Raw genomic sequence first — 10690 nt, forward strand, 5'->3', positions numbered from 1 at the left:
TATTCAGGTATGAAAAGTGGAGTGTCATCAGCTTCCTTAAACCCAGTTTATGGCTCTATATACCTGCCTCTGGGATAATCAGTACTGACATCAATGGGCAGAGACAACTACGTCTCTTGTCTTTGCTTTCCCTATCAAAATATAATGTTGCTAATAAAATAATCCAACAGATATGGTAGAATTCTACAGATATGGTAGAACTGTAATCCTGTTTCATGAAAAACTTCCATGCTTCTGATTCAGGTTCAAGAGGCAGTTTTCCGAGCTCGCTGAGATATATGTATTCTTTCTGCATGCATATGACTCACAGTTGGAATGGAAAAATAAGTTGCAAAAAATGTCTCTTTAAAAACAAAATCATAGTTATTATATCTACAATATTTTTTTAAAAAAAGTTAAGGTGAAAATACTATAATAAAGTAATGAAAACTGTTTAAATAGAATATATTATCATCACATACAGTAATACAAGCTTACACGATGTTGAATTCACTAAGCTAATTTAAACAACCAGCCTTGTGTGGCATCTTACCTGAGATTTTTCTTTTGTTGCCCATGTGGAATTTCAAATAAATTACCGTTGTTAATGATCTGATGTGCCATAATATTAGGCTAATGGACTGTGTGCAGCTTAGTAGATATGTTAAAATCTCTAAAAATAGCACTGAGTAACTATGGTACTGAACAGCTTTTGTGGAATCTGCAGCTCCAAAGAAAAAAGAAAAAGGATTTCTGGTTAAGATCGTGTAAGCATCAATTGATCCATACTTTGAATTCTTATAGAAGTCAACTAAAACATCACGGGCTGGCTCCATAAATGGCACACCAATTCATTTTCATTGCTTGCAGTATAACTGAATGGCATACCCACACTTACCATTTATGTTAATCCTTTTGCGTGCTCATGTTGGCTTGCCTCTGAAACAGTTTGAGGCAGTCCTGTCTGAATTGAAATACTTGGGCAAGGACATCAAAGGGATTTTCTCAGCTTCTGGCTACTACTTCCTCCCTTTGTTGTGGCCCTCCAGTCTTTCTCTCCCAGGAAAATAGCCCATTGCTTTTCTTCCAGTGTGCAGATCTTCTGGGACATAAATGTTTTTATATGTGAAACACATACATACACTTAAATGGAATGTATATACACAAAGTTAAAACATGAAAATGCACTACATGCAGCTACAGCTAGGGTAAAAATTCCTTACTTACTACTATGCTTTCTATTTGCTTTTTAGTATTTTCCTAACCATAATACTAAAAGAATGTAAATTTTGGGTTGGTTCCTGTTCTGAAATGCAGAAGAATGCTTTTAAAAAATTACTTTCCCTGAGCTTCCTTTTTTTTAAAAAAATATTTTTCTTTAAAAAAAAAACAGTAATAGCAGACAATACAAACTTAACTCAAGAAGGAAAGAAGGAAGTGCATGAAAAAAAGATATTCTCTTGATTTGTCATTTGTATTTCTACTTTAACTGTCATAGATGATGATAGATAGATAGATAGATAGATAGATAGATAGATAGATAGATAGATAGATAGATAGATAGATAGATAGATAGATTTTTTTATTGGCCAAGTGTGATTGGACACACAAGGAATTTGTCTTGTGCATACGCTCTCAGTGTACATAAAAGATACCTTTCATTTTTCTCTAGTAAGCCAGTGTTTTTCATTTTCCAATGTTTCTACAAGTTCTTTATATTCTAGTTTATCATTTGGACATAGTTTATCCTATATGCAGAACATTGTTGTCAATGTACATGCTACTTTCTGTCCCCTTTCTTCAACTATCTCCTGAAGTATTTCAATTATCATACCACTTTGTGTCATTTTCTCCCAGTGCTGACCAAACACAAAAGGCAAGACTGCCTTTCTTTCTTTCTTTCTTTCTTTCTTTCTTTCTCTCTCTCTCTCTCTCTCTCTCTTTCTTTCACCTGGGATCTTTAGTCCCCTCTAGTGACTAATTTCTGAAATCATAAAGTCTTGATTTTTTGTTATGATTTAAGGTAAACTAAACAATTCAATTTATGTCAAGGAGCTGTTTATTTATAACCAAGTTTGTGAAAATACTGCAGGTGCATCAAAGTTTATTTTGAGAGGAAAATTACTTTGTGCTTCAAATTATAGCAAAAGTGTTCTGAAATGTGTTTGGTTTATCTTTAGTGCATTTAAAAGATCTGGAGATGCACATAAGAGCCTTTTTTGAAATAATGTTACAGATCAGACCGTTCTTGGTAATATATTTTTAAAGACGCCAGAACAATTCTTGGGTGTCATGAAAGAAATGCCCCTGAAGTCCTTTATATGGAAACTCTGCTAAAAGGAAAGGACAGTGAATTCATTTACATTCATTTGTTCAAGACTGATCTTCCCAGTGGTATATATATCCAATCACTTTACTTAATTGTTTCTGAAGGTTTGCCTATCAACTCAACAACCCTTTCCACGTGGGAAAGCAAATAGCTTTATATTTCTCGAGAGCAAAGTATTTTTATGGTATTTAAAAAAATAAATCTAGTTATTTCTTTTAGTTTCCCAAGATGTTAGAAGAAATAATTCTACAAGATCCAATCTGGGTCAGTTACTGGGACCAGAGGTTTAGTCTTCCAAGCTTTTGGACATGTGCAGGAAGGAGCCCATGCTCAGGGAACTTCTCTCTCCTGGAATTTGTGCTTTGGATCGTATTTATATGATGCTTTCTATTGGTTGATTAGGAGTGAGGACTTGGCAGCACAAGGAAGAAACAGTCAATTGCCAGCCATCAACACACTAATCAACCAATAGGAAGGCCTTACATAAATGCGACTTAAAGCTCACATTCTGGTAGAGAGAAATTCCTTGAGGATGGGCTCTAGCACAAGTCCGAAAACTCAGAAGACTAAACCTCTGGTTCCGGTGACAAACCCAGATTGGATCTTACAACATTATCCTGGGAGATGTATATTGGCCTTCATTCGTGAGAAATAATTCTGATAATCTGGCTCTTTAATTAGGATTCACTCTTACCACACAGATAAGGATCAACTTGCGTGCATAAGTGCACCAGCAGGCCCACCATCCCTGTCCAAATAATTCCCAATTATTTGTAATAATTCTATGTGTTTAGGGCTATGTTTTGCCAATTTATATCCTTTTTTTGTGCCATTTTTTTTCATGGGTCCATGTCTTTGTCTATTCTGTTACTTGTTTTCTTGTACTTGTTGACAAATAAATAAATAATATTAATAACAACAACTTTTAAGTAGTGAGAATTTCCTCCAATGCAGGGTTTGCAATTTTCCAGTGATACACAGGATTACATTCTATGAGATAGGATCATTCACGTTAAAGTGTGGGGTTTTAATTTCACACAGAGCCATTACTCTAGAACATTTTTTTTTTTTTGCATTTATATCCCGCCCTTCTCCGAAGACTCAGGGCGGCTTACACTATGTCAAGCAATAGTCTTCATCCATTTGTATACTATATACAAAGTCAACTTATTGCCCCCCAACAATCTGGGTCCTCAATTTTCTTACAGTATATTTAAATACAGAGCTAGATGAAGATGTGAGCAAAGTAAACCAGTGAGATTATTATCATGCTCAAAATAGGAAAAAAAATAGTATGGGCTGAACTTTGTCCCTCTTTCATATTACATTCTCTGCAACTTAGCAGCATTATGGAGAAAGAATTGGTAACCCCGCGTAGTTGGTTTTTTTTAAATGATGTTGGACTAGTAAAACAATAGAAGATATCAAACAGAAGATATCAAGTTTATGTGAAGTCAGCAGCAAACCATGAAAAGCTATCTATAATCAAAATATAAAGCCCAAAAGATGTACTGAATGTCCAAACAAAAAATGTTTAAACAAAGGGAAGAGGATACATAAACAGAAAGAATGGCTAAGTCACATGTTTTGAGACTGCCTACTGTTTTATTTAAGTAATCAAAAACTCAGTGAGTTTTTTCTTTTTTCATGAAAGGAAATGATATTAACAAGACAAACAAAGGACAAGAGAAGAATGTAAGACAGCTGGTGGAGAAGTTCAAGTGATTATTTTTCTTGAGTATGTAACTTTTTATGTGTTTTGTTCTTGAGAATAGTTTTATTGGAATCTGTGCAAAGTTCAGTTTGTACACAAGTTTCCTACAGTTTTTGTAAATCCACAACTCAAATGAGTTTTCATCTCAAAAATAATGTTCTATTCAAAATGACATTTTGTCATTTTGACATTTAAATGTGGCTAGTAATTCCTGCTTTTTGAAAAGCATTGAGAATAAATTGCTACAATTCTTGTATCTACTTTCCCATTAAAAATTGTTACCATAGAAGTTCTTACATAAGGAAGGAAGCATTGTCTTCTGCCTTAGTACAATATAAGGGTTTAGGATGGAAGTGGTCAGTGAATAGAATGAAACGTAATTAGAAATAAAATGTCCAAAATGTTTGAAAGAGGGATGTGGAAGAGCATGGACCAAACTACACAGATTTTTAAAGTACACGTTTTGTATGGCTGTTTTGAAAGCTTCTCTGGCTGTCTTTACCAAATGAAGTAGCTGCACATGGTAGCCCCATCCCCCTTGTCCCTATTTTCATTAACTGCCTGGCTTTAGATCAAGTGATCCAAGATCCTGCTTTATGCTTCAATTCACCTAGAATGCAAGAAGAACCAAAACAGACAAGCAGGATAACTCATCCACTTATTCCATGCCTTTGGAACGTCTATTCTGAGACATGTTTAGAAGATCTGAAAAGAGATGTTCTAAACATAGTTTATAAAGTTATTTACTTAGTTCTTTCTCCTACATTGCTGCTGCCTTTTTAGTGTATAGTCTCAAGGGGATTTTGTGGGTACAGTGGAAGTCATGCCCCTTTCAGCAACTTTCTAGGCGTTCAAAAGGAATCTCTTGGGTATGGGGGGAAGATCTTCAAAATATTTTGGTCTGTTAAGACTCCTTTATAAAGTCTATTACCCACTCATAGAAATCTCATTGGAAACATATCTTAGTATCTCCTAAACTTTAGTAAACCTGAACTATTTAAGATCTATTATTGGCTATTTAGACTTCTTCAAGCATGTGAGTCTGCTGTGAACTGAGATTACATTTTGCTCCTGTTTGGGTTTCAAGATTTGTTTTGCTAGATTAAAATTATACATTAGATTCAAAAAGATTGGTTGTTTGGTGGTCTTAAATAAGAATGCCAATATTGGGGGTCATTTCCACGCTGATGACTTATAACATCTTCACTGCATTATCGAGCCATTGTTGGAAGTGAGCAACAACTTGTCTGTATTATTATAATTCTGGGAAACAATGCTTTAAGAAATCTGGAAGATGCTATACCCTTATGCAAAAAATTATCTACCCAGAAAAAACCAAAAACAAAATCAATTTAAAGCTTGTTTGTAGTGTATTTTTGAAAACTGCATGTAAGGTATGTCTATCTCACATAAACTAAATGAAAAAAACAAATACATTGAGAACAGACAGATAATTGTTGTACTGTAACAATATATACAGAAGGAACATGCCAAAAGATTTCATAAATAGCATATTATTGTCCATTATATATAGGAGCAGTTGACTTTATCCATACTTCAATTTACTGTATTGGAGACATCCCCTATGATGTGAGGATATGATGTGATGTGAGAAACAAAGAATTTATGCCACCTATCGAGTCGAAAAAACAATTAAATGCGTAATATGGTATAGGGTTTCCTGCCTAAGCGGGGGTTGGACTAGAAGACCTCCAAGGTCCCTTCCAACTTTGTTATTCTATTCTAATACCATTTCCTTTTGGCATAAGCAATGTTTACTCAGACATTTCTAGACCTTCCTTAAACATGAAACATCTTTTAACAAGTGATTATAAAGATGATTATATTTAACTTGCATTTTATTGTTCAGTACAAAACAAAAAGCTACTCTTAAGACATTTGATCTTGATCTTTGAGGAGCAAGAGAAATCAGTAGGCATTACCATATTATAAAAATAATTAATAATGATTAGCAATGCATCAATGTCTATACATAAAATAATAGTTTTTTAAAATATTAATTCTTGTTTAATATGTCAAATGGCTTTCTTTTGGTAAATTATATAATTATGTACAATTATATAATTCTGTATAATTTGTTTCATAATTGTCTATTAGTTCAAATAATATTTAAGTTGTTTCAAATGCAGTCAGTACTAAAGTGCACCAAAATTAAATCTGACAACTTTCGGTGAGACAAAAGGTAAAAGAATTTCATAAATTTGATAATATTTTACAGTCATTCCATACAATCTAGAATTGCAGATTCATAGAATATATCTAAGCAATTCTGATGGGATAGAAGATTAACAGATTATCAGAGTTGGAAGGTACCTTGTAGGTAATCTAATCCAACTCTCTGCCCAAGCAGGAGACCCTACACCGTTGCTGACAAATGGCAGTCCAATCTCTTCTTGAAAGCCTCCAGTGATGAAGCTCCCACAACTTCTAAAGGCAAGCTGTTCCATTGGTTGATTGTTCTCACTGTCAGAAAATTCCTCCTTACTTCTAGGTTGAATCTCTCCTTGATCAGTTTCCATCCATTATTCCATGTCTAGCCTTCAGGTGCTTTGGAAAATTTTTGGAAGATCTGCAAAATTCCTTGGGGAAAAAAATCTTATATTATAAATGAGTCAATGATGATCTAGGAAAACTAACTTACTGGTTTCTCCATTTCCTTTTAGAAAGAAATACAGACACTGATATGAGAAAGTCTTAAAAAGTTGTGATCCACTGAAGTAATTGGATGCATTATATAATTTTCCCACTGGATATTAAATATTCCTTTAATATTCCCACAATCATTGTAGAGGTTATTAAGAGGTATTGTATGTATTGTGTTATTCACCAAATGTGTGTTTCATGAGTTATACAAGCCTCAATATTTGTTTATAAATACACTATCAAGCAAAAGTTTTAATAACTTTGACCAATCCTAGGTAACATACAGCATTGTCAGCCATGGATTCACATTATTGGCAAGATAAGATTCTTATCTTTCTGTAGCACCTCAAATGCTACAGAATGCACTTAAACTTATATACCGCTTTACAGTGCTTTACAGCCCTTTCTAAGCAGTTTACAGAGTCAGCATATTGCCCCCAATAATCTTGGTCCTCATTTTACCCACCTTGGAAGGATGGGTCAACCTTGGGCTGGTGAAATTCGAACAGCCAAATTGCAGGCAGCCAGCAGTCAGCAGAAGTAGCCTGCAGTACTGCACTCTATCCACTGAGCCACCACAGCTCATCTCCAAAAGATTTGGATGGAGTACAATAGGAGGGTGAAGATCTATTCATTATTAAAGCATGATAAAAATCATTTGATCAGCAAGAAACATTGTGAAATACAAAGCATGCAGACCATGTCTGAGTCTATCCTCTTTTATTTGGAAATGAGCTCCTTAGGATATAGCAGGACTTACTAATAAACAAATGTGCCTACAACTATCTTCAGAATTAGTACAATTAGGGAGTAATGCTAATTCTACTTCACATGTTGAGAAATAGATTGTCAAACAAGGTGGGTTTTTTTGCTTGTGTATTTTTTTTTACCTTAATGATATTCCATTATATAGGAATTAAAACCAAATCATTTAAATTAAGCATTACAATTGGAGTATAATTACTAGTTTCAATGTGCACATCATTAATACAGCATAAATGTTTCTGTTCATGAAATTAACTCTTAGTGATTTTTAATTACAAGAGAAAACAGGTTGAGTTACTTCCTTCTTCAATTACATTGGTGCCAATAATCAAATAACCTTCATACTGGGATTACATGGCAGTTCCTGGAAAGAGCAACAAAAGGTCATAAAAGAGTCTTTTGTGTTAGTTGTCAGTCAAAGGAGTATCTGGCCGTCTGAGCTGTGAACCAATATTCCTCTCAGATTGCTCTCTTTATGCTAGTTAGCAATTCAATTGCATTCAGAGAGCTGAAAGGTTTAGTGAAAATAGTTACCTGTTCTTGAATCACTCTTTTTGTAACACTTTCCTTTTCACAAACACAACTTGTAATTCAAGCTGAAGGGATTCTCTGGTGTCTCTTCTGTTCCCATGCTTTAGCTGAGAACCTTTTTTGTTTGCCAGTGTAACAGGGCAAATGAGGACACATGATTAACCAACCCTATTATCCATATGTTCTCTCTAATATTACAGAGAACATGCTAATGAGATCTTTTCTATCAGACCTTAACAGATAGAATGAAGTATTTGGCACTGCAGTATACAACAACTAGACCAATTCCGCCTCCTATATTTCTAGTTCTTTCTCTTTCCTTCAGAATGTGAATTATTTTTGGCTTCATGTGCCCTTACATAATAGTGTTTGATATTTTCCTCACTACCCTATATGCTCTTTCCCCCCCCCCCTCTAACAAGTCTCACTGAGCTTTGCATTGAAGTTAAATCATGAATGGGCATACTAGAAGTTTGCTTCTTCTAAAGGCAGCATTACATTTAAAATTAATGGCATGTATATGACTGAGACATTTCAATTCTCTTCCTGTTTTAAGGATGAATATTTAGATTGCATATGATGTCATGTTTTCTTCCTGTCTATTATTGTTCTGTTCTTTTTTGTCTACTATTTTTTCCCTTAATGATTTTACTTGTGAACTGGTCAGTCACTGGGACATGGGCAGGATCAGTGGATTCAAAAAAAATTACTACCAGTTCTGTGGGTGTGGCTTGGTGGGTGTGGCATGGGTTGGTGGGAATGACTTGGTGGGCCTGACAGGGGAAGGTTACTGCAAATTCTCCATTTCTTCCAGATCAGCTGGGACTCGGGAGGCAGAGAATAGATGGGGGCGGGGCCAGTCAGAAGTTGTATTTACCGGTTCTCCGAAGTACTCAAAATTTCCACTACTGGTTCTCCAGAATTGGTCAGAACCTGCTGAAACCCATCTCTAGGCAGCATGCAGATTTTAAAATAAGTATGTTTTGCCTGTGTTTAATCAATGCAGAGTTCATAATAGTAAGAAGTGGGTGAAATATATGTTTAATTAATCTCAATAATCATAATAATTTTAATATATTTTAAATCTTTGCAGAAGTATCTAAAACCAGCAGTAATGCTATACTGTACTGAATGACAGAAGCATAATATTGATGTTATTTAGAAAAGGGAATGCTAACAGGCATTTGTCCTAATTTTGTGGCTATCTCATTGGGAAGTTAAGCCAAGATTAGCAGTTAAGCGTGACATTTCAACTTTGTTATTTTCATAGTTGGAAATTTTTTTAGTTCCTAGAGAGGCTTTGAGGAGAAGCAACTTTGTCAGACTATCTATTTTTTAAAAAACAAATAGGCTTGTGCAGATGCCATCTGTAGATGTTATAGATGTTTTAGGGCCTCTCGACACTGCTGAGCAGGCATGACAAATGCTGCATTGACTTATACCTTGTTCTATATATCATACATAAATACACAGGGACCCGGTGGCCCAGTGGCTAAAATGCTGAGCTTGTCGATCGAAAGGTCGCCAGTTCAATAGTTCAAATCCCTAGTGACACGTAACAGGGTGAGCTCCCATTACTTGTCCCAGATTCTGCCAACCTAGCAGTTCGAAAGCATGTAAAAAATGCAAGTAGAAAAATAGGGACCACGTTTGGTGGGAAGGTGACAGTGTTCTGTGCACCTTTGGCCTTTAGTCATGCCGGCCACATGACCAAAGAGACATCTTCGGACAGCGCTGGCTCTTCGCCTTTGAAACGGAGATGAGCACCACTCCCTGGAGTCAGGAACAACTAGCACATCTGTGTGAGGGGAACCTTTACCTTTACCTTATATATCATACCTGTATAATAGGTAATGGGAGGAGATGTTCTGTGCACAGAACAACTATTTTTGGACAATCAGAGCATGGAGTGAGATCTCTGTGCTTCTTATGGTTTGCTCTTTACAGAATATGCTTTGGAAGGAACCTGAAAATGAAATGAAAGTTATTTTTTTTAATTTGAATTTATATCCCGCCCTTCTCCGAAGACTCAGGGCGGCTTACATTGTGTTAAGCAATAGTCTCATCCATTTGTATATTATATACAAAGTCAACTTCTATTGCCCCCAACAATCTGAGTCCTCATTTTACCTACCTTATAAAGGATGGAAGGCTGAGTCAACCTTGGGCCTGGTGGGACTTGAACTTGCAGTAATTGCAAGCAGCTGTGTTAATAACAGACTGCATTAGTCAGTTGAGCCACCAGAGGCCCTTCTGTTGGCCATTCTGTTTTCATTTGCCATTCTGTTTTCATTCTTCTAAGTCAGTGTTGTCTCTTGCAACTAGAATGTTAAACCATGTTCTGTTTTCAGTTCTCCAGTCTGGGCCAGCTGAGACCAAGTTTAGGCCAGGTATGGCTCTAGCTTTGTGATCTAAGGAGGTTTTTTGAGCAAGCATCAGACATGGAGGGAATAGACAGGACAGTGGGAGACACTGTAGAAGAACTGCTGAGGGAGAAAGATGGAAAAAATAGATTGGTGAGTCAGTTACTGTGAAAGATCCCTCTTAGTTGAGTTGCTAATTCATAGCAAACAATTATAAATGTCTGATTATTTGTTTGTCTGCAAACTGTCAGTGTGTCATATTGAAATACCATCTGTTGGAATATAAACTCTGCTGATGTGAATTGGTTGACAACTAATCCTGTCTCCATAATTTACCATGGAAAA

This window comes from Ahaetulla prasina, chromosome 1 (assembly GCF_028640845.1).
Source record: "Ahaetulla prasina isolate Xishuangbanna chromosome 1, ASM2864084v1, whole genome shotgun sequence".
NCBI classification, from domain to species: Eukaryota; Metazoa; Chordata; class Lepidosauria; order Squamata; family Colubridae; genus Ahaetulla; species Ahaetulla prasina.